This window comes from Orcinus orca, chromosome 2, assembly GCF_937001465.1.
Source record: "Orcinus orca chromosome 2, mOrcOrc1.1, whole genome shotgun sequence".
Lineage (NCBI taxonomy): Eukaryota > Metazoa > Chordata > Mammalia > Artiodactyla > Delphinidae > Orcinus > Orcinus orca.
The window spans coordinates 77,938,783-77,964,779 of record NC_064560.1 but is presented as its reverse complement, the minus strand read 5'-3'; positions in this window follow the sequence as shown (position 1 = coordinate 77,964,779).

The following is a 25,997-nucleotide window of genomic DNA, read 5'->3' as shown; positions in this document are numbered from 1 at the left end:
ATTTCTGACAAATAAAAGCTGAAACGACTCATCATTAGCAGATCTATACTACAAAAAAAAAAACAAAACAAAACTGCAGAGCAGAAGGAAGAGGATACCAGACAGAAATGTGGATATATTCAAAAGAAGGGAGAACACCAAAAATGATAAATTTAAGGACTTTTTCCCCTTAGTTTTAATCTCTGTAAAAGAAAATTGACTATGTAGCAAAAGTAATATATTATGGAAGTATATATGACAACAATAGCACAAAGGCTGGGCCAATGGAAGAGTAAGATTCTTATGCCACATTTGAAGTTGTACAATATTACATGACAGTGAACTGATAAGTCAAAGATACATACTATACATCCTAAAGCAAGTAGTTTTTAAAAGTTACAGTTAAAAAGCCAACAAAGTGTTGAGATGAAATCACACACACACACACACACACACACACACAAAACCTTCAATTTAACTCAATCCAAAAGAAGATAGAAAAGTCAGAAAAAGGGAACAAAGAAAAGATAGAACAAGTGGAAAATATATAGCAAACAGTACACTTAAACCCAACCTCACCAATGACCACAGTAAATGTAAATGGTTTAAACACCTCATGCAGGTTAAACACCTGCATGCTGCCCACAATTTTCAGATTGTATAAAAAAAACAAGAAATAACTATATGCTACCTACAAGAAATTTATTTTAAATACAAAGACATAAAGAGATTAAAAGTGAAAAGATGACAAATACCTGCTCATGATGACAATATCATGAATAGGTATTTTAATATCAGACAAAGTACATTTCAGTGCAAAGTACCAGGAACAAAAAAGATCATTTTATAATGATAAAGTGGTCAGTTCACTGAGGACACAGTAATCTTAAGGGTTTTTAAATACTTAATAACAAAAATTCCATGTACATGAAAGCAAAATCTGATAGAATTTCAAGACTAAATAGACAAATCCATAATTGTAATTTGCAATTTCAACACTCTTCTTCTGATAATTTGTAGAATGAATAGGCAAACAACAGCATAATACATATTATTTCCAAGTGCACAGAAAACATTTACCATGATAGACCATAAAGCAAGTCTCAATAAATTTAAAAACATTCAAGTCATACAGAGCAATTTTCTGACTATAATGGAAGTAAACTGGAATTCACAGAAAGGTCTCTGAAAAATCCTCAAATTCTGTTGATGCTTGAATAAGGTGGGGGTGAGGGATGCCAAACCTCTGTGCAGTCAAGTATTGGCCCTCTGTATTCGAGATTCCACATTCATGGATTTACCCAACTGTGATTTGTGTAGTACTGCATTATGTATTTATTCAAAAAAATCCATGTACAAGTGGGTGCAACAGCCAAACCCATGTTGTTTAAGGGTCAGCAGTACTAAGAAACTAAATAACATATTTCTAAGTAACACATGAATCAAAGAAGAAATCAAAAGTGAAATTAGAATGAATTTTGAAATGAGCAAAAATTAAAACACAGTATATCAAATCTTGTGTGATGCAGTTAGAGTAGTGATTTGAGGGAAATTCATAATAGTAAAAGTAGTGATTTGAGGGAAATTCACATAACTATATTTTAAAAAGAAGTCCTCAAATCAATGACCTCTGTGTCCACCTTATGAAACTTAAAACAGAGAAGCAAATTAAAACCAACAAAATCAGAAGAAAGGAAATAAATATATTATGACAACTCCTACCTTCTAGTTCTTTTCTACTTTTATCTTGTCAGAATCAGAATGAGTGGTTCTATGAGATGAGTACTCTGAAGAATAGTACTCAATTAAGAAGAGAGACAATACTGCCACAGGTGGGGGGTGGGGGCGTGAGGTTACTTCTAACTCTGGTCTTCAAGGAGGTGATTCCCTAACGTTCATATTGCTACTGTCTGTCTGACTGCCACTGATGAATGAGTCAACAGTTTCAGTGTAACTGAATGAATGTACCCTTTATTCTGCCACTTATTGATGGAGACTTCCTTCTGATCTCTAATCTATCAGTTTGCAGCTAGGTGCCCACATAGATCCTTACCTCAGACGTTACCTGAGATGTATTCAGGAATCTCCACTACAGTCTAAAACCTCATGAGTTACTGCTCAGTCTCTCACATGCCCTGTTTGCTGGCCTGTCTTGTTCTTAGTCACTGGAATGATAGGCAGATGATCTAGCAGTCCTTCCCTTTTTTCTTTTGTCCAACACTTTATTTAGATTCCTGCAATTTTAGGCATTGCTTAAACCCCCTGATCCCTGCTAGTATTTTTCTTGTCATAGCCATGACTGCTTGGCTAATGCCCATCATCTCATGACTGCTTTTGCTATTATTACCTGAGCACTTTGCTTCCTCCATCTGAGACAGGTTCCTCATCCCCAAATGACTGGCCCTGATTTATACTGCCATCTTGTGATCATGAGGAGTCTGATACCATCAAAAAACCCCTTGACATCCCTTCCACACTGCCACTCATAAGAAGTGACATCTGTAAAATGTGGGTAGATGAATGTATCTCAGCCATTAAAAAAAAAAAAGTCAAGATTTCAAACATTTTCAGTGTTAGAAAGGACAGTAAAAGTTATCTAGACAGAGTTTTACTTTCCCTGATTTATCTCATCATAGCCTTGATTATAATCCTACAAGCAGAAAATAATGATCACAGAAACTCATGCTAGAAACTGTTCTAAGTTGTTTACATTTCTTAGAACATTTAATCCATACAACAACTTTATAAAATGGGAACTATTGTGACTTCCATGTTACAGATAAGGAAACTGAAGTGTAGAGAGAAGTAACTTTCCTAACAGCTAGTGGGTTAAGTCTGGTTCCCCAAACCCACCCCCCTCTTTTCCCTGACACACAGACACTGCCAACATCTCTGTTAAGGGAGGATATAGGATCTCCTGGTGGTCAGATTTCCAACCCTATTAAACCAGAGGAAGTAAGTAATACTTCATACTTAACCTCCATACCAAGCATCCCCAGCTCCCAGAAGTTCCCAAGTAGAAATGTGAACAAAGGCAACAGGAAATAAGAAATCCAACTTTTGTACATTTTAACTGAGTTTTTCCTCCAAACTCCAATACATAAAACTGATCAACTGTATTGAAGCACAAGAGACAGGCCCAAGGTCTAGCCAGAACTCTTTCAGTCCAAAACCCAAACTCAAAATCTTGCCAGCAGTTGCTTCCCTACATTGAAAAAAATGGGATTCTCACATGTGTTTAAGAGAAAAATGAAGAGAGAGAAAACTAAATGGTTGCACTCCTCCTGACAATTTATTTTTTCTTTTAGTGAGACCACAACATTCAACCACGTGAGCTTTCTAGCAATCAGACACATCACTGATTTGTCCACTCAGCCCAACTGGAATACAGACTCCTTTCCCTGGTGATGAAGGAGGTGGGTTCATATACAGGGGGTGAGAAGAAAAAAATCCTTTTTTCATCAATAGTAGCCCCCAAACCCAATTTATACATTTGCAGCTCATCCTCTTTTCTGAATTCTATCCCCTATGGGACCTTTCTGGGATACCCCCCCGCCCCCCATGTCCTGTGTCTGCCTCTTGTTTATAGAAAAACATTAGCCTCTTAGGCCTTCCCTGAGTTCCAATGAATAAATTTAATCAGATTAAGTGAGAAAATATAGAAACAAAGGAAAACACCAAAGCAAGACAAAATAATAATAGTTTAGCCATTAAAAAAAAGTCAAGGACCTTTAGTTCTTCCTCAAGTACTATAGATAATATTCTGAGCCATATCCTTTGAGCTGTTTTGTAGATACTGAAACCACACCTGGTGGAAGAAGTTAGCTGCATGCTGCCCACAAGCATGTAGACTCCAGATGGGTTGGAACCAGAAGGTTGATGATGTTGACTCCTGATTACCTCACCAACAACCAATCAGAAGAATGTCCATGAGCTGATGACACACTCCACAACCCTCTCCCTTGCCCTGTCTTTAAAAAAACCTTTCCCTGAACAACATAGAAGAGTTTGGGCCATTTGAGCACTAGCTTCTTGGACTCCTTGCTTGGCTCCTGCAATAACCATTGCACTTTCCTTCACCACAACCCAATGTCAGTAGATTGGCTTTGCTGCACAATGGCACATGGACCCAAGATTGGTTCAGCAAGAGCCACAGCAGGAGGCTTTGGAAATACTTTCCCTGCCCCAATCCCACCTTGACTAACCTTCACCAAAGAGGAAAATTTAAGACATGAAATAATTTTATTGGCTCTGACTCATTCCTCTTCTTCATGGCAAAGGGAAACCCATTGATATCTGGTGTCTCCCACAACTCAGGAAAGAATAAAATGCTAATTGCCGCAGAAAGCCAGTGTTTATTCTTGCATGCCAGAGCAAAGTCCAAGTCATGCTCACAGAAGGAATATTCTCCCCTCACACGATAATATTCTTTGTTTCTGAGACAAAGCACATCTTGATCATGCACATCTTAGTTTACACTTCATTTTCAGTAGCTGAAGTTCTCACTTGGGGAGCAAAATGTAGTTACAGGTCACATTAGCTTCCCTCCAGTTAGAAAACATTGGGGCCCAGCAAAGATTGCATCAAGGAGAAAGATTTTTTAGCCTCCAGCTAAAACTGGAGAAGTGTGAATTTTCAAACACTGTGTTTCTCATCTGAGTTATGTCACTGGTGGAAGGCACCTGGAGAAAGAACAGTAACCACCCCCACAACCACGCCATGCCCCTGGTAGCAACAGCTGCTGGAGACCTGGCTAGACAGGCAGAGCTTCTGTCCTCCCGCATCCCATGACTCCTGACCTGGACCTCTTCCCTGAACCTACACATCCCCAGGCATTTCAATCTTAACATCTCACACTCTCCAATCCCCTCTTCCATCTTCCCAAACCACGACTTCACATAGTCTTGTCCTCAGCTAACACAGACTGTATTCTTCCGTTGCTTGAGATAAAAATCTTGGAGCAATCTTTGACTCCTCTTTTATGCTCATGCTCCACATTTAATTCATCAGAAAATCCTGTTGAATCTACCTTCAAAATATATTCAGAAACCATGACCTCCAATATCACCATTACAGTGCAGCTAACATCATCTCGTCTGGGTTATTGGGATGATTTCAGGCTCTTGCTCACTTATTTTAGCCTATTCGCAACACAGAAGCTAGAGATACCCTGATGACATGTAAATTAAGTAAGTTCACTCCCCTGCTCAAAACCTTTCATGTTAGTAAGCTTAAGTATGTTGTACTAACACACAAACCCTGAATTCTCAGTGGTATCAGGTATAGTGATTACTTCCACTTCTTCTCTTTTTGTAAACATTATTATAGCTATTCTAGGGTCTTTGTATTTCAATGTAAATTTTTAGATAAGTTTGTCTACATCAACAAAAAAAATTTCTACCCTTTTGATAGAAATTGGACTAAACCTATAAATCAATTGGAAAAGACTTGCTATCTTTGCTATGTTGAGTCTTTGGACTTATGAACATGGTATGTGTCTCCATTTATTTAAGTTCTCTAGTTTCTTTCATCAGTATTTTACAGTTTTCTGCATACAAGTTCAGTTCATGTTTTATTTGATTTACACCTACGTATTTCATTTTTTGAGAGATTAAAAATGAAATTGGGGCTTCCCTGGTGGCGCAGTGGTTGAGAGTCCGCCTGCCGATGCAGGGGACACGGGTTCGTTCCCCGGTCCGGGAAGATCCCACATGCCGCGGAGCGGCTGGGCCCGTGAACCATGGCCGCTGAGCCTGCGCATCCGGAGCCTGTGCTCCGCAATGGGAGAGGCCACAGCAGCGAGAGGCCTGCGTACCGCAAAAAAAAAAAAAAAAAAGAAAAAAAGAAATTGTATTTTTAATTTCAGTGTCTATGTGCTCCTTACTAGTATATAGAAATACAATTTTTATAGGTTATCCTGCATCCTGAGAACTTAATGGAATCATGTCTTAGTTCCAGGAGAACTTTTATTTGCTTTTTTTAGGGGGGGTGTGGTGGTAGATTTCTGGAATTTTCTATGTAGATAATCATGCCATCTCTGCACACAGGGACGTTTCACTTCTTTCTTTCGGTTCTGTGTGACTTTTATTTCCATCTTACTTTAGTGTAGTGGCTAGAACTTCAAGTACTGTGTTGATTAAGAGTGATGAGAGACAACATCCTTGCCTTGTTCTTGATCTTAGGGGGAAACATTCAGTCTTGTAACATTAAGTATGATATTAGTTGTAAGTTTTTTTAAATGGCTTTTACAAAGTTGAGTCAATTTTCCTCTATTCTGAACTTGCTGAGAATTTTTATCATGAATGGGTGTGGCCAAATACATTTCTGCGTCAATTGATTCGATGACATGATTTTTCTTCTTTAATTTGTTGATATGGTAGATGACATTGATTTTTATTTTCTGAACTAGTCTCTTACAGCTGAAAAAATTCCCACCTGATCAAGGTGTATAATATTTTTATACATTGATTGCTAATATTTTGTTGAGAATTTTTGCCTCTAAATTTATGAGATTTTAGCTTGTAGGCAGTCTTTCTCCCTCCCTCTCTCTCTTTCTCTTTCTCTCTCTCTCTCTCTCTCTCTCTCTCTCTCATAAAGCCTTTTTCTGGTTTTGTTATCAGGATAATACTATCTTCAGATAATGAATTGGAAATGTCCTTTTCTTCTGTTATCTATAAGAGATTGTGCAAAATTGGTGTTAATTCTTTTAAAAATGTTTAATATAATTTTGAAATTAAGTCATGTGGGCTTCCCCTGATTTCTTTTTCAAGAGCTTTTAAATTACAGATTCAATTTCTTTAATGGTAACAAGAATATTCAGATTGCCTATTTAATCTTGATTGAATTTTGGTAATTTGTGGGTTTTGAGGAATTAATCCATTTCTTCTAAATTTTCAGATTTATGAGTGTAAAGTTGTTTTAGTGTTCTCTTATTATCTTTTTAATGGCTGTAAAATCTACGATTATTTCCCTTATTACTTCCAAAAATTGGTGATTGTGTTTTCTCTCTTTTTATGTTTGTCAGTGTTGCTAGAGATATTTTACTGATGTTTTGAAGAGGCAGGATTTTGTTTCATTCATTCTGTTCATTCATTTTTCTATTATCCTACTTTCAACATTATTGATTTCTGCAGGTGTCTTTACTCTTTTCTTCCTTCTGCTTCTTTGAGTTTATTTCCTCCCTTTTCTTGATGGGGAATTTGTATTCTTAATTTAAGACCCTTTCTTTTTTCTAATGTAAGTTCCTAGTACTATAAATGTTCTTCTCAGCACTGCTTTAGATGCATTTCACATATCTATCTATCTATTTATTTAAATTTATTTATTTATTTTTGGCTGTGTTGGGTCTTCGTTTCTGTGCTAGGCCTTTCTCTAGTTGCGGTGAGCGGGGGCCACTCCTCATCGCGGTGCGCAGGCCTCTCACTGTTGTGGCCTCTCTTGCTGCAGAGCACAGGCTCCAGACGCGCAGGCTCAGTAGTTGTGGCTCACAGGCCTAGTTACTCCGCGGCATGTGGGATCTTCCCAGACCAGGGCTCAAACCTGTGTCCCCTGCACTGGCAGGCAGATTCTCAACCACTGTACCACCAGGGAAGCCCGCATTCCACATATTTTGATATGTTGTATTTTCATTTACATTCCATTCTATTGATATGTATTTATATTTCCTTTGAGACTTCCTTTTTGATCTATGGATTATTTACAAGTGTTTGTTTAATTTCCATGTGTATAAAGATTTTCCTGTTGTCTTTCTGTTATTGATTTCTACTTTGATTCCATTATGGTCAGAGAACACAATCATTATTATTTTAATTCTTTTAATTTTGTTGAGGATAGTTTTATGTCCCAGGATGTGGTTTATCTTGGGGAATGTTCCATATACACTTGAATAAAAAGTGTATCTGCAGTTGTTGAGTGGTGTGTTCTATAGATTTCAACTGGATCCTGTTGATTGTGCTGTTTAGGTCTTCTCCATTGCTGATTTATAGTCTAATAGTTAGTAAGAAGGGAGTGTTTAAGTCTCCAACTATAATTGTGAATTTGTCTATTTCCCTTTTCAGTTCTATCAGTTTTTTGCTTCACACGTATTTTGTGTTTTTTGTTCTTTATATTCTGTTGTCAAACATATTCTGTCATTTGATTCATATACATTTAGGATTATTATGTCTTCCTGGTGAGTGATTATTTTATCATTATAAGTAATGTCCCTCTTTTCTCTAGTGTTTGTCTTTGCTCTGAAATCTATTTTATCTGGTATTAATACAGTCATTCCCAGGTTTTTAAACTAATGCTTATATCTTTTCCCATTTTTTTACTTTCAGCCTACAAATGTCATTAAATTAGAAGCGAGTTTCTTTCTAATGGCATATAGTTGAGTCATATTTCTTTATATTCTATGGCAATTTTTGTCTTTTTTATTGCTGAATTTAGACTGCTTATATTTCAGATAATTATTGATCTCTCAGGGCTTAAGTCTGACACTGCATTATTTGTTTTCTGTATGTTTATTCTGTTTCTCATCCCTGTTTCCCTTGCTTTCCTGTGGATTATTGAACATTTTTTAGAATCTTGCTTGATTTATGTTTAAGGCTCTTTGCATAGTTTCCACAGTGGCTCTGGAATACAGAATTACAATATATATATGTGACTTACAGTTCACTGCTATCAACATTATATCACTTGGAATTAATTGTGAAAAACTGACTTCCATTTAGCACCATTTATTTTCCTCCCTTTATTTATTTATTTATTTAACATCTTTATTGGAGTATAATTTCTTTACAATGGTGTGTTAGTTTCTGCTTTATAACAAAGTGAATCGGCAATACATATACACATATCCCCATAATCTCTCCCTTCTTGTGTCTCCCTCCCACACTCCCTATCCCACCCCTCTAGGTGGACACAAAGCACCAACCTGATCTCCCTGTGCTATGCAGCTGCTTCCCACTAGCTATCTATTTTACATTTGGTAGTATATATATGTCCATGCCACTCTCTCACTTTGTCGCAGCTACCACTTCCCCCTCCCTGTGCCCTCAAGTCCTTCATTCTGTTTGCTAGTATTTTGTTGAGGATTTTTGCATCTATGTTAATCAGTGATATTGGCCTGTAGTTTTCTTTCTTTGTGACATCTTTGTCTGGTTTTGGTATCAGGGTGATGCTGGCCTCGTAGAATGAGTTTGGGAGTGCTCCTCCCTCTGCTATATTTTGGAAGAGTTTGAGAAGGGTAGGTGTTAGCTCTTCTCTAAATGTTTGATAGAATTCTCCTGTGAAGACATCTGGTCCTGGGCTTTTGTTTGTTGGAAGATTGTTCATCAGAGTCTCAATATCAGTGCTTGTGTTTGGCCTGTTTATATTTTCTATTTCTTCTGGTTCAGTCTCAGAAGTTTGTGCTTTTCTAAGTATTTGTCCACTTCTTCCAGGTTGCCCATTTTATTGGCATATAGTTGCTTGTAGTAATCTCTCATGATCCTTTGTATTTCTGCAGTGTCAGTTTTTACTTGTCTATTTTCATTTCTAATTCTATTGATTTGAGTCTTCTCCGTTTTTTTTTTTTAAGAAGTGGGGGCCACTCTTCATTGCGGTGCGCAGGCCTCTCACTGTTGTGGCCTCTCTTGTTGCGGAGCACATGCTCCAGACATGCAGGTTCAGTATTTGTGGCTCATGGGCCCAGTTGCTCCATGGCATGTGGGATCCTCCCATACCAGGGCCCGAACCTGTGTCCCCTGCATTAGCAGGCAGACCATCAACCACTGCGCCACGAGAGAAGCCCTCCCTTTTTTTCTTGATAAGTCTGGCTAATGTTTTATCAATTTTGTTTATCTTCTCAAAGAACCAGCTTCTAGTTTTATTGATCTCTCCTATTGTTTCCTTCGTTTCTTTTTCATTTATTTCTGATCTGATCTTTATGATTTCTTTCCTTATGCTAACTTTGGGGGTTTTTTTGTTGTTCTTTCTCTAATTGCTTTAGGGGTAAGGTTAGATTGTTTATTTGAGATGTTTCTTGTTTCTTGCAGTAGGATTGTATTGCTATAAACTTCCCTCTTAGAACTGCTTTTGCTGTATCCCATAGTTTTTGGGTCATCGTGTTTTCATTGTCATTTGTTTCTAGGTATTTTTTGATTTCCTCTTTGATTTCTTCAGTGATCTCTTGGTTATTCAGTACTGTATTGTTTAGCCTCCATGTGTTTGTATTTTCTTAGCTTTAAGTTTTTTTTTTTTTTAGTTTTCATTATTTTATGTGACTTGGCATGGATTTCTTTGGGTTTATTCTGTTTTAGGTTATTATGCTTCTTGAACCTATAAATTTGGATGGATGGATGCCTTAAATCCTTGTCAGGTAATGGGACTTAGATAAAAGTGCCCATCCAACTGAAAGAAACTAGAAATTATCCTAGACATTTCTCTCCTTATCACCACCATGCAACATGTCACCAAGTCTTGTTGAATTTTATTATAAATGTATGGATGTAATGTAGTGTTTTTATATCTATTTTCTGTTCTCTTATCTCTCTTCTGCTTTGCTTGGGTCATTGTAATTTCTCTCCTGGTGAACTCCAAGACCCCCTTCTTATCTCTGAGCCTCCAATTCTGCTCCGCCTCCATGCACCCTCTATATTGCCTCCTTGGTAATCTTCCTAAAGTTTGCACAAGGCCTTTCATCTGTGCACAGCAACCATAAGTGTAAAAATAGCAAGAGTTTACTCTTGGACTGCTACTGAACACTTCAAAAGTCCAAATAGAAATACATAAGAAGTGCCAACCACACACCAGATTTCAAAGACTTGGTACAAAAAAAGGAAATAAAGTACCTCACTAATAATTTTATATTGACTATATATTGAAATAATAGTATTTTGAATATACTATAATTAAAGAAAATACATTGTTAAAATTAATTTACCTGTTTAGTTTTATTTTTTATGTGATATAAGAAAAATTTTAATTACACAGAGGTCTGTATTCTATTTCACTTTCTATTCATTATATTTCTATTGGATACTACTTACATCTCTACTGCTCTAGATTATAAGGCCCTTCCTTTTTCTCTAATCTGGTCTCTGCCATTCTCCTACAGAATTCTGAATTCTAGTTTTGCTGAACCTCTGGAAGTTCCTCACACAATGTGATTTAAGTAAGTTCCTTAATATCTCTGAGTCTCTTTCCTCATTTGAAAATTGAGCATAATAATAAAACCTTCCTCACACGGTATTTTAAAATTTTTATTTATTTAATTTATTTACTTTTGGCTGTTGGGTCTTTGTTGCTGTGTGCGGGCTTTCTCTAGTTGTGGCAAGTGGGGGCTACCCTTCGTTGAGGTGTGCAGGCTTCTCATTGCAGTGGCTTCTCTTGTTGCAGAGCATGGGCTTTAGGCACGTGGGCTTCAGTAGTTGTGGCTTACAGGCTTTAGAGTGCAGTCTCAGTAGTTGTGGCACACGGGCTTGGTTGTTCCATGGCATGTGGGATCATCCCAGACCAGGGCTTGAACCCATGTCCCCTGCATTGGCAGGTGGATTCTTAACCACTGCACCACCAGGGAAGCCCCCTCACAGTGTATTTATAAGGATTAAATTAGATTGTGCATGTAAAAAACCTTAAGGAGTTTCCAGCTTCAGCACTCAACAAATATTAGCTATAAGTGTCATTAAAAATGGAACTCCCAAGTTCCAGTTCCTGCATAGCAGGGTAAGGAACTCTGTAGAATGGCTTTCCAATGAAATAAGCATAACTGGTAAAAATTAATTTTAGAAAAAGTTTAAGTGTGTGGAGGACTTCAGTTTTAGGTCTAACATCTAACAAACTTGGAAAGAGTCACTCTTACCCTTGCCACAAAAAAAATCTGAACAATTTGAAAATCAATGACTTTTCCTGGAACCAGCAGAGAACTGCAATCACAGGGCAAACCATCGCCCAAATCTGGAGAGACGGGAGAACATAGAGAGCCACAGCTGAGGTCTGCTTACCTGGAGCAGAAGCCACTGGAGCCATAAACTTGTAGGAATGCTCAAAGGGTAATTCTGACAAGTTGCTGGAGACTACGTGTAGTAGTCAGGGTTCTCCAGAGAAACAGAACCAATAGGACGCATATATGTAGATATGCATACACATGTATAATACAGAGAGAGAGTAATTTTAAATAATCAGCTCATTCAGTTGTGGAGACTGGCAAATCCAAAGCCTACAAGGCAAGGCTGTAGGCTATAACTCAAGGGAAGAGTTTATGTTGTAGTCTCAAGTCCAAAGGCCACCTGGAGGCAGAAATCCTTCTTGCTCAGGGAGGTCCACCTTTTCTCTTAAGGCCTTCAACTGATTGGGTGAGGCCCACTCACACCACAGAGGATAATTTGCTATACTCAAAGTTTGTCAATTTAAATGTTAATCTCATCTAGAAAAAAAAAACCTTCATATCAACATCTAGATGGGTGTTTGACCAAATAACTTGTCACTACCGCCTAACCAAGTCATTCCATAAAATGAACCATTATACTAAGTACAGGATAGTCTGGGAGTGAGACCCTTCAGGAGTCCCAGGCTTAGGGAAGTCACCACACATTCGTGTGTTACCTCCAGGAATTTCACCAGGTTCTCATTGCAAGAATCAAGGGAGAGCCTCTCAATGCTCTAGTGAGGCAGGAAAAACAATCTTTGGGATATACACCCCAGGTGGGGTGATCTTTCCAAGAAGAGCCTACTCTCCAAGGAAAAGGTCTTACCAGAGCCTTGTGTGACCTGGGAAAGGCCCCTCCAGCCTCCCGATCTCCTGTCAGGGGGTGGAAGACCCCAGGGTGACTCATGTCTCAGCACTACTGCTGGGCCTGTGGGTATCTCTATGCTTTTTAAAAGATAAACAGCAATACTTAAGATTTCAAGGATCAAATATAATCGAGATAACACTGATCTTCCTATGAGTTTCAATCACCCAACTGTGTAAATTTAGAAGAAGCCTGACACTTGACACTGGAGCAGAACTCTGGCTGTCCCTCTGCTGAGACCTGCAATGCTCACTTTGGCCCCAAGCCACCTCTGAACAACTGGAGGGCCCCCTGGTCACCTCTGCCTTTCATCTCCTCTGCCTCACTCCCCTGCCAGAGAATCCTTTTATTATGTTAAACTGGGACGTTGGTACTGGAATTAGAAAGGAAACTACCAGCTGCCTTTTCCTCCAGGAAGCACTAATTAGCCAGCAGCCAGGGTCTCAGGTGACAATGGGATGCATGCGGGCTAATTACCAGCTAGCTGCCTCTGCACCCGGGTGGCTCAGGCGGCAGCACCTGCACTTCAGGGCTGAGATATTCTTAGGATCTGGAATTTCCTCCTGGCTCTTATCTTGCTTTTGATATCTTCATCTCACATCTCCTTTTGCAATAGCTTTCCCACTGGTCTCTGATTTCTAGCCAAACCATCTTGCACAAAACAGCCAAATTCATCACTTTAAACACAGGCTCAATCATATCATTTCCCATCCCCAGTTTGTCAGCATAATCCCTGTGCTACATGTAAATTACAGTCCAGCGCTGAAGGCTTTATATAAAGGGACCAAGCCCACCTTTCCAGCCTCCTGTCAGCCACTGCCTTCCTCAGCCCTACCCTAACTGGCACTTTCACCTCTAACGTGCTCACAATAATCACCATGGGAGCTTTAAAGACAGAAACACAAACTGTACCCAGACTAATAAAGAATCTCGAGGTGTGGGGAAAGGGTATTGGTAGCATTCTAAAAGCTGCCCTGGGGACCCCACTGCTCAGCCAGGGTGGAGGACTCTAGGGCAGGCAGAAGTTCAGGAGGGGGCTAGAATCAGTCTTGTGGGTAGGTCTGTGGAAGGTGTGTATCCTTCCAGCCAAAGCCTGCAGCACAGCCCTGTCCTTCCCTCATGACCATGACAAGTTAAGACCTACATCTTCCCTTCAACTCTGACCACACAGGTGGGATCTGACATCCTGCTTCCCTCTTTCTAGATTCATCTGTTGAGTGTGAGGGCTCATTACTGTAAAGTGTGTTCTGCCCAGGCCAGGTCCTGGTTTATTACACCCTTTGGACACTGTCTACACTGAAGTCCAACCTGCAGCCTCCACTTTCCTCCACCTGACCCAGCTCCTACTTCCTCTCTGCTCAGAAGTCCTCTTAGCTGAGTCTGTTGCATGAAAATGCTTATAACAGGAGCTAAAATGGAAATTTTCTCAGGCAGCAAGACACAGTTGAAGTGTGATGGCAAAGTGATGTGTCAGACCACCTGGTGCAAAATTTACAAAAGAAAAAGATCTTCTTACAGGTTTCACACTCTCATCCTTTAGAGACACAGAGAGCGAGAGAGAGAGAGAGAGAGAGAGAGAGAGAGAGAGAGAGAGAGAGAGAGAGAGAGAGCAGGAGCAGGGGGACGGGGGTGGTGGTGGTGGTGGTGGTGGTGGTGGTGGTGGTGGTGGTGGTGGTGGTGATCTTCCTGATGTGAGCATGGCTGCCACATGCAGGATCCACACCCCTTACCACACACGTGGAGGTATCTGTGGCTCTCTACTTTATGTCGCAGAGCTAGAGAGAGGCCTTCTAAGAACTCTCTGCAAGTCTTGCAAGTCTTGGTTTGGGAGATGCTACTACTGTGTTTGATGCTCTGGGCGCCCTAGAGGCTGAGGCAGCCTCTGACAGCTCTGGTGGCCTTGGTCCACCCACCTTGGTCCAGTCTGTCAGGAGCAGATGCCAATGTGTCTTCTGGACCAGAGAGGGGAGCTGGAGCCACTCCAGAGATGGCTGGGAGGGGTGATGGCAGGGATGAAGAAACACGGCACCCCAGGAATGCAATACTGTGACTGTTGTAGAAATTGCAGGTAAAGAGGTCCCCAGGTATGGGAATCTCTCATGAAAAACCCCTGGAAGAAAAGAGTTGGCTTCCACTATTTGTGGGTCCTCTTCCCTGTCTGGCCAACTGGTCCCTTCCTGGTCTCTCCGGCTGCAGTGGCTGCTGGCCCAGGCCAGCATTCTTCTTTCCAAAGCCTTCTACTGGGCCAGAAACACATTTATTCAAAACCACAATCTGTCCAAAATTAAACAGAAGAGAGCAGTCATCCAAACTAAAAGAAGGAGAAGGCAAGGGGGAAAAGAAGCACAATTCCTCTATCTCCTGGCACTGCCCCCCATCCTATGTGCCCTGGTAGGGTCGCTGACCACTGGTGAAGGGAGGGGAGGGGTCCTGCTGTTGAGGCTTCAGCTGCAGGTTGATGCCTTGCATGGGGCTCCTCGTTGATGAACCAGGCAGGGCTGCCACCACCTGAGATGCACGGTAAAGTCAGGGCCTGCCCACTTTCTCAGGATGACTCAGAAAGAGGCTACCTCTGCGGGATAAATCTCAAAGGGATGGTGGATGCCTCCTCCTCTTCCTTCTCTGTCTCTCAAATCCCAAGTATACTTGTCTACCACCTCAATGACAGGCCCTTCAGGAAGTTGCCTCCTCATTGCAAAGCCTTGCTTCATTGCTTTTCACTCCTCAAAGTGCTTTTACTTTTTACCTTTTTTGTTTTGCACTCCTGTACTGCCTGGTACCTACATCAGTGTCTTATTTCCCCTGTTACCCTCCCATCTAGACAGAGACTGGAGCACTGACCGGCAGGAACAGCGTCAGGTAGCATTTATTCTGCACCCACCCCGCACCGGGCACTGTGCTAAGCTCCCCACCCACCTTGTTGCTGGATTCCCCAAACCTCTGAGGTCAGCTTGTACTGGAGCCATTTTACAGATGAGAAAGCTGAGGCTTACAGAGGTGTATAACCCCAGGACATAGGACAGCCAAGATTCTGACGAATGTTTTGCTTATTGAAGCACCTGGCAAATTGTGGGGCTCAGTGAAGATTTGGTTAGTGAATAACTATTGTCTGGCTCTCGATCTACACCATTTAAGTGAACATGCAGAAGCCTCTTATAGTCCCGAATGGTTGCATCCTTTTTAAAAATAAGCAACCAGGAATTTCCTGGTGGTCCAATGGTAAAGAATCCACCTCACAAGATCCCACATGCCACAGGGCAACTAAACCGGCGTGCCTCAACTACTGAGCTCCCGTTCCTCAACTAGAGAGCCTGTGTGATGCAAACTATAGAGCCCACATGCCCTGGAACCTGTGAGCTACAACTAAATAGAGAAAACCCACATGCCACAACTAGAGAGAAGCCCGCGCATTGCAACAAAGAGCCCGCACGCTGCAACAAAACATCCCGCAGGCCTCAATGAAGATCCTGTGGGCTGCGACTAAGACCTGGCGCAGCCAAAAATAAATAAAAACAAAAACAAAACAAAACTAAAAAGACTATGCAAACATTTCCTACACTGCTTGTTGTGGATATGACTTCAGGGTTTTTTTTAATTAAATTAAATTAAAAATAAATAAATAAAAATAAGCAGCCATTTAAATTTATTTCTGAGCCACATCTATCACTTTATCAGAAATCAACTAAACTGAGGTTATTATGCCCCCTCTTTCAAAAACTTAGTTTTAATTTCTTTACAATGTTGGTTTGTGGTTAACAGTATGGTTTTTCTCTGAAGAATTTTTTAACCATTTCTGACAAGGTGGATGAAACACTGCCTTTTAAATTTAAACATGCAAAAAGGTCCTCTGGAAATCTTGCAGGTTCTGACTCAGTGAGTCAGGGGTGGGGCCTGACATTTGGCATTTCCTACAAGCTCCCAGGTGATGCCAGAGCTGTTGGTCTGAGGAACACTCTTTGAGAAGTAAGAGATTGAACTTGACCTAGAGTTTGACTCACTCTATTTATAGAAATAAAGTATAAATTCTATGATCCTTACTTCCAACTGAGGAGGGCTGTCTAGCCCTAGGCAAAGACGACTGCTATGAGTTGAACTCTGTCCCCCAAGAATTCATATGTTGAAGTCTTAACCCCCTGGTACCTCAGGAAGTGGTTTAATTTGGAAAATGGTCATCACAGATGTGATCAGTTAAGAGCAGCTCTTAATTAAGGTCAACCTGGAGTAAGGTGGGCCCCAGCTCACTGTGACTGGTGTCCTTATAAAAAAGAGAAATTGGACACAGAGACAGACATGCATGCAGGGAGCATGAAGATGAAGGCACAGAAGGGGGGATGCTGCTACAAGCCAAGGGATGCCCAAGATGGCCAGCAAACCACCAGCAGCTGGGAGAGGCTAGGAAGAGTCTCCTTCATGACCCCCAGATGGAACCAACCCTTGACTTCAGACTTCTGGCTTCCAGACTGTAGTCTTCTGAGCCACTGAGTTTATGGTCTTTTGTTATGGCAGCCCTGGGAAACTCATACGAGAATGATGCATTTTCACACTACAGCATTGCAAAACTCCCCCATGAAAAGGAGAATGGTGGTCTCCCTGCCTCACTTCATTAATTAGAAGCTTAGTGTAAGGAGCTGGGGCTTGCTTGACTTTTAAATGGCAGGTAATATGTGGAGCGTTACTCACTATTCCTTAATTAATACTTGCCTTGTCACTTCCTTTAATTACCTTTACTTGGCTTGGCTCCCTTACAGACCTGTCACCAGAATTTCTTGGCCAGCAGTATCTTCTTTCTCTTCTTTCACCTGCTCCTTTCCTTACCTGCACCCTTCCTCACCTACGGCTCAAAGACTTCTTCCCAAGGAGCCAAAGTCTCCTTGGCTGTGTGTGTGCATTTTCACTTGGTTTACACTGTGTCATGTTCATCAGAGTCCCTGGGGGCTGTCTCATCTCTGATACATATGTGAGTGAAAAGATACTGTCTGCCATATCAGTAAACAAAGGATGTTGTGGCCATCAAGCCATCATATTATAGCCACCCTGATGGTGAGACCTGAGGAAGCTCACGATGGAAAGAGGATGCCCATCATCAAGCCCTCAGTCACTGCAGCCACCACTGATGGTGCACCCTGAAGAGACTCAGGATGAGAAAGAACAGGATACTGGCCCCAGAGAGCCAAGGTGCATATCAAAGGAATGATTTCAATGAGCCCAGACTCTTGCATATGCCCATATATAGAAAAGTGCTAAATTTCTTAACATGAGATGTCTGGTTTCCTTTAATTAACAGTAATCTTTTGATGTTCTGACTACCTGGTCTTTTTGCAAAAACTCCTATAAATCCTGGCTCCTCCCTTACCTCTTTGGAGCAGTCCCTCAGAGCTAAGAGGCTGCATCCCAGGCTTATGTCCTCAGTTTTGTCCGCCAAAAAGAACTTTTAGGTTGTGCACTTCTTTCAGTCAACAGATACAAATCTGAAGATGACCCCCAAGATTTTGTTTCCTGGTTATTCAGATGCTAATCTAGGGGCTTCTGCAAAAGGATTTCTTAGATGTAATTATTATCCCAAGTTGGTTGACTTTAAAGTTGATAAGGATGTTACGTGGTGGGGCAGCAGTCAGGCAGGCAAGCTTGTTTTTTCTTTTTTTAATTTATTAATTAATTTATTTTTGGCTGTGTTGGGTCTTCGTTTCCGTGCAAGGGCTTTCTCTAGTTGTGGCGAGCGGGGGGCCACTCTTCATCACGGTGTGCAGGCCTCTCACTGTCACAGCCTCTCTTGTTGGCAGAGCACAAGCTCCAGACACGTGGGCTCAGTAGTTGTGGCTCACGGGCCTAGTTGCTCTGGGGCATGTGGGATCTTCCCAGACCAGGGCTCGAACCCGTGTCCCCTGCATTGGCAGGCAGATTCTCAACCACTGCGCCACCAGGAAAGCCCCAGGCAAGCTTTTTAAAAGCAGAGTTTTTTCAATCTGGGTGCAGAAGAGAAAATCAGTTTTCAAGCATGAGAAGGATTTGACACACCATTGGTGGCTTGAAGATGTGGAGGGCATTGCACATGTCTAAGAGTGTGGGCAGCCTCTTGCAGCTGAGAGCAGTCCCTGACTGACAGGTCAAAAGGAAATGGGGACCTCAATCCTGCAACCACTAGGAACTAACTTCTGCTACCAACTTGGACGATCTGAGAAGCAGATTCTCCCCAGTCTCCAGATAAGAGCCCTGTCCAGATAACACCTTGATTTAGATTTGTGAGACCCAGAGCAGAGAACTCAGATGAGCCCTCTTGAACTTTTGCCCTACAGAATTCTGAGGTAAGGAGTGGTATTGTTTTAAGTTGCTACATCAGTGGTTATTTGTTACAAAGCAATGGATAACTAATACACTCTCCAACCTAACAGAGTCTTGAAGGTCATTGCTGGTTTCCTCCCCCCTCCCCCAACCTAACTGCACAGGAAGAGTGCTGAGCCCCAGGTAGGACCTTTTGGATGACTGACCAGGGCATCTTGGTAATCTCATGTTCCACTTGTGCTATGGGAACTAGGTTGCTATGGTTTTTCTGAGTTTGCTGTTGAAAACCTACCATACAGCCAGACTCCCACAATGCTTCCTGCAACAGGATCTCCCATCAGTTGAAAATAAGTGAGACACTGTGAACAACTATAACATAGAAATAGCTCTGCTCCAGTCAAATTAAATGACTTTAATAATTAACATCAAGTCCTGGATATGAAAATAAACCTGAGTGGAAGAAAAATAGTCACAGAAGAAAACGACCTTCCTGTTGCTGAAGCCAAAGCTCATCCACTGATTTTTATTTGGCTATACATTCCCTCCAGTAAAATGAGTGTTAGTGTGTTGACACAGGCATCAGTTCAAAACAGACTTGCTCAGTCCACCTCCACCCCTGCCTCCCTGCCCTGATTCACAATGAGGCAGGCAAGCTCCCACCTCTGTTAAGAGGCACAGTGTCCAGGGCTTCAGGTGGCAGCTGGGTTGTACCCTAGGGTGTGCACTGCTACCTGCAGACCTGAGGGTGCTCATCTCCAAGTCCTGTCCACCCGCCCCAGCTGGCAGCAGGCGCTGTTCTCCCTGCCTCACCTTTCCTGCACCCCCTCCCTTGTTAGCATCTTCTTTCTCATCCACTGCCCCTGCCCTTTCTAGACTTAACCAAGTCTCTCTGCAGGCATGCTTCTGAGAACATGGGACAGTCACCAGACTTTACATTGCTTTGATTGCTCAGGGGACTGGGAGAGTGAATGGCTCTGGAGGGACCAGGGGAGCCCAGGGGACTCACACAGCCACCAGCTGCCAGGACTGACTCACCACAAGGATATGTAACAGAAGCCCACCCTCACCCACACTGCCACTATGAGCAAGTCAGGACTTTACCTCTTTGAACACCAGGTTATCCACCTTTAAAACTGGCGGAATACTAGTACCCACTTCACAGACCTGTTGCCAGAGTTTGAAAAAAAGAACGCAAGTAAGTGGATTCGAATTGTATCGTATGATGGGTATATGGTCGGTTCTGAGCAAGCATCGCTTATTTCAACATATCACATAAAAGTAATGTGACTTCGCTTTGTAAATTAAAAAAAATTTTCCCCTGAACCACTATCCCTTTTTTGTCTGATTTTATTTGGATTATTTTGATAGCGGTGAACTGGGAGGGCCCCTGGGTATAGGGTCAGAAATACTAGAAAGAAGCCTCAGTGTGGCCTTTTGCTATTTGTATAACTTGGGGAAATCCCTTCTCCTCCCACCTGGTTCTCTCCGACCCCTCCCCCCTGGGTAAGGGACTTGACACCATGATGCCCGGGAGAGCAGCCTTTACCCTGCAGTGGGCTGCTGTAAGCCAGCTTTCAGGTGCTGGCCTCGTTGCCTATACAGAGGAGGTGAGGCACCCGGCTGGGTCACAATGCCTCAGGGAGGAGCTGACATCATGTTCTGCATGGCTCCTGAGTAGAGACCTCTGGTCTGTTGTTGCTGTTTTGTTTGTAATTACCTTGGCATGCCGTTGCATGAAGGGAGGTGGCAACTTTCTAAAAGCTGCAAACATTCTAAAAACACGAGAGGAGGGGTTTCTTTCCAGTTGTTAGTCTATTACCTTCTCAGCCTTTATTGAATTCAGGGATTTTAAAAGCAAGACAGGCTGTCCGACTCCCTTGGATCCTCCTAAGGAGAAAGGCACTCAGCATTTTCTCTCCTCCATCAGCTCGGAATGGCTTGCTGCCAAACTCCAGCCCCAGCAGCGTAAAAGTTGCTCTAACAAGTTAGTGGTAGTCTGAGCTGCAAAGTCCAGAAGTCACTTTCCAGTCTTTATGACATTTAACTTCTTTGCAGCATTTGGTCTTTCAATGCTCCCTCTCAGAACTTCTCACCTCACCTCCCTTGAGAGCATCCTCTCTTGTCTTTCTCCCTTCTTTGTTCTCTGTGAGGCCGCAGGGCTAGTCCTGGCTCTCCATATGCAATGGTTCCCTTTTCAGTAATTTTGCTAGCCAGCTGATGTCACACTGGTACTTGAAACCAGCTCAGGTGTGGGTATTTATACCATGGAAATTGTCAAAAACTACAATTCGGGACCTTTTCTTTTCCTTTCCAGTAAAGCTGGTGTTAAACTGTTGGTAGTTAAGGGCTCATCTTGCTCTGCCCACATCTTAAACACTGCGGTTCCTTAACGTTTTTGTCTTCAGGTCATTTTCTTTTCTGTGCTCTACCATGATTGATTTATTCTGCACTGCACCTTCTGTATACTTCTGCATGTGAATGACTCCCATGCCTACCTTACTTTTCTTTCATCTCCAGTCTTACATAGCAAACAGACTACTGTCCAATTATCCTCTAGTGCGGAATGTCCAAACCCAGTGTACAGATCCATGTGGGCAAGCCTGCCCAGGCCCGGCTTCTCTGCTCGGGAACGATGCCCTGTCTTCAGGAAGCCTGTCTCCTCACATCCTCCACAGCTCTCATCCCACTTCCCAAAGAGCTTCTGAAACTCTCCACTTCTCTCCATCTACACTGTAGACCACCTAGTTCAAGCCACCATCATCTCTCACCCACACCCACCTCCTGACAAGCCGTTTGTATCCACTTTTGTCTGACGCTCATTATTTCTCCATATGGTAGAAAGATGAAATGTTTGACCCTGCAAACCACGGTCTTCCTGTTTAAATTCTTCTGATGGCGTCTGTGGTCCTTAGAAGGAGAAACCCTTAGCAGATTTATGCAGCCCCCCTCCAGCCTCGTCTGCATCAGCCCCTCCCCTCTCTCCCCAGCAGAGTCCCAGCCTCTGTCTCTCCCTGCCTTGGGGGAAGACTGCCACCTCTGTCGGAGCCCCGTCCTCTGCATCCACGTGGGCACCCCTTTCACTGGTGGGCACTGCTCACTCTTCATTCTCAGCCTAACTGCTCCACCCTTGGGGCACCTTCCCCTCCTCCCTTGGTCACAGAAGTCCTGGCTCCACTGCCAGTAGTGCCCAGATCTTCTCTTTTGTGATACTCATCACCTCTCCTTGACTATTGCCCATCTGATTTCCAGAAGGTGGAGACTGTTCTGCACTCACACCGGTGCCAACCCTCGGACCCGGCTCCACATCTTGCCTAGTCATTAAAATCACAGCTTCTCTAACCCATTGCTTTTTTTTTTCCAGGAGCACCTCTGTTGGGTCAGGCCTTTCTGGATTTTGTATCAGGCTGATAGCTGCTTTTATACCTTCAATCATTCTGTCATCCAGACCATTTTCTGCATGGTTTCCATAGTGCTAAAGTGCAAGACTGAATACGTCATTCCTCTGCTGAAGTTTCCCGTGATGAAAACCATGGTTCCTCGGCACAGCAGAGGGTGGCTGGCAGCCTGGCACTTGCCCTCAAGCACCGTGTTCCATCACAGCACTCATCACACCCACCCCAACATCTCATCTTCACCACACTTTGGTTTTCAGGTGTCATGTCCTCCAGGACAATGTCACCTGTCCTCAAAGTCAAAGACCCTGTCCTGGTGCCCCCAGTACCTGGGCATACTTCCAAAGGACGCTTAACCTCCTCCTTGGAAATATTAGTTTGCTGATGGCCTGAAGGCAAGATCCTCGCTTTGTGCATCTTATGTCCATCTATGTCCCCAACCATGGATGCAGTGACAGGTGCAGAGTCAGATGCTCAAGGCAAGTTGTTGGCTGATTGCAGTAAATTAACAAAGGACTTGTATGCACAGGACTGTCTACTGCTCCTTAAAGAAAGCAAAAAGCTCTTATGTTACCCTTTCAACAGTATCCTGCTCTTCAGCTCCATTGTATGATATCAGTGGGACCACGTCTACAGAAACTTCACAAAACCAGGTTCCCTGACAGTCATGAAAGGACCCAGCCCTCCTTGTTTCAGTGTCACCTGTGAGAAGTGTACTTTAAATTAGCCTGGTGTATAATTATGGCATTTTCCCTCAGCTCATGTCAATGCTTCGTTTTCTTATTGAAATGTGATTACTAAGTAGAAATATAAAAAATCTTCCTAGTTGCTTGCTGCTGTGAGGCCAAGGTGCTGTTTTTCTTGCTGTATTGACAGCAATTATTCCATCTGATTTTGCCTTCAGAAAGAGTCTCAGGACACAGAGGCCTGAATTTCCAAGTGTGCCAGTTCACTATGGTTTCCCCAACTCAGGCCACCTCCTCCCTTATATTTACTTTTATATTTTCTCTCATTTCAAAAATATTTTGAAGAATATTGATCCTAGAAATCTGGGTTTGTCATGGCACTATAAAGCAATTTTAAAGTCTATACTTCATTCAGATTTCCTTAGTTTTCACTTTTTCTCCTTTTTCTGTGCCAGGGCCCTATGCAGGGTCCCACATTCCATTTAGTCATCATGTCTCTTTAGGCTCCTCTTGGCTATAAGAGATTCTCAGACCCTCCTTGTTTTTGATGACCTTGACCATTTTGAGGAGTACTGGTCAGGTATTTTGTAGAATGTCCTTCAGTTTGGATTTGTGTCATGCTTTTCTCATGGTTACGCTGAGTTTGTGGGGTTTTGGGAGTTGCCATGCCCATCACATCACATCAAGGGCACACATGGTCCACATGACTCATCCCTGCTGAACTGGCTGAGGTCATGTTGGCCAGGTTTCCCCACTTTAGATTTACTCTTCTTCCCCCTTTTCATGCTCTGTACTGTGGAAGGAAGTCACCTAGAAAGGAAGTCCATGCTTAAGGGCTGGGGACTTAAGCCAGCCACCTCTTTGTGGGCAGAATAGCTACATAAATTATTTAGAATTCTTTTGCATAGACATTTGTCTACTCCCACTTCTCATATATGTATCAGTATGGAATCATGGATATTTACTTTATGCTCTGGATTATAGTCCAGTATGATGTCATTAATTTTGTTGCCCAATTCTTTCAGCTTTGACCAGTGTCCCCTTGACAAACCCATTGTTTGGTTTGCTGAGCACTACAAGATTCCCAGCCTCATCTTATGCCCCAACCCTGGAATCGGCCACCTCTCCAAGAGGCCTGGTTCTCCTTAACCAGAGGATGATAAGAGAAACCAGTCTCTGGGCACTGAGTGTACTTGTTGCTACTGGGGTGAAGAATTTGAAGGAATGTTGTTCCATTCATAATATACGCAGGACCATATGATCCTGCAATCTCACTCCCAGACATAAATCTGGAGAAAATTCTAATTCAAAAAGATACATGCACCCCAATGCTCATAGCAGCTCTATTTACAATAGCCAAGACATAGAAGCAACCTAAGTGTCCATCAACAGATGAACAGATAAAGAAGATGCAGTGTATATACACAGTGGAATATTACCCAGTCATAAAAAAGAATGAAATAATGCCATTTGCAGCAACATGGATGCACCTAGAGATTGTCATACTAAGTGAAATAAGCCAGACAGAGAAAGACAGATATCATAAGATATTTCTTATATGTGGAATCTTTAAAAATGATACAAATGAACTTATTTACAAAACAGAAATAGACTTAGACATAGAAAACAAACTTATGGTTACCAAAGGGGAAAGGCGAGGAGGGATAAATTAGTAGGTTGGGATTAACAGATACACACTACTATATTTAAAATAGGTAACCAACAAGGACCTATTGTATAGCACAGGGAAATATATTCAATATCTTGTAATAACTTATAATGGAAAAGAATCTGAAAAATAATATATATTATATATATATCTGAATCACTTTGCTGTACACCTGAAACTAACACATTGTAAATTAACTATACTTCAATTCAAAATGGTTTAAAAACTTAAAAATTAATATTAAAAATGTATATATATGCAAGAATGTTGTTCCATTCAAAATATGTTAAGAATATTCTCCCAAATACTATTTGTTCTCAATAAAATCAAACTATAAAAGATGCATTTATCATAAGTCTTTTAGATTTTATTAGGTTTTCCAACATTACCACTTTTTTTTCTCTTGTTTTGCAAATTAATATTACTATCCTCTTCTTCTAAGCACACACATGAAATTCCAAAGGCATAGCTGAAGTCTAACTTTTGTTTTACCAGTTTCAGTCTTATCTCCTTTTCTTATTTATCACCCAATCTAAAAGAGATTCAGTATATCCCTTCTAACATCAGCTTAGTGATTATTTTATTTTCCTTTATTTGAGCTGATTCTAGTCTGACCCAGGCTTTCTTGTCCAGCAGCTAGAACTTCAGGACGTAAGAGGCATCATGACTTTGCACATGGGTAAGGTAATGCGTTCTGGATTGTGTCCAGTCCAATCAAAACATTTGGCTGACCTTTCTGGTAGGAGCAGCACATTTAAGCAATGTCTTCAGTAAATGGTCTATAGTGAATCTCGGGTCCATTTCCTGGATCACCGCTAAAAGTTCAGAGCTCAGAATCTTATGAAAATAGTTTAAGCTTCTTTTTCTTTTTCTAGATGTGTTATTTTGCTCTTGCTCACATTATATTTCATCTGCCACTTTCCTGCAGGCTTGCTAGACTGAATTACTTCCAAGATTGAATTTAATCATTGGCTATACCTGAAATGATGCTATGTGAGCTGTATCAGAAATAGACCTGCTAAATATGAGAATTTGCTCTTTCTAAATTAGAGAATCACTTTATACTTGTACATTTATCAATGAGTGAGGGTTGAAATGTCATGAGAATGTAAGTGTACCCTGATTCTTAAGCTCATGATGATTGCACAAAATGCTGAAAGTACCAGCAGTTTCTCAGAAGGGGTTTCTGGCATATTCTGGCATCTTTTATTCAGGATGCATGAGGCCAATGGATAGGAGA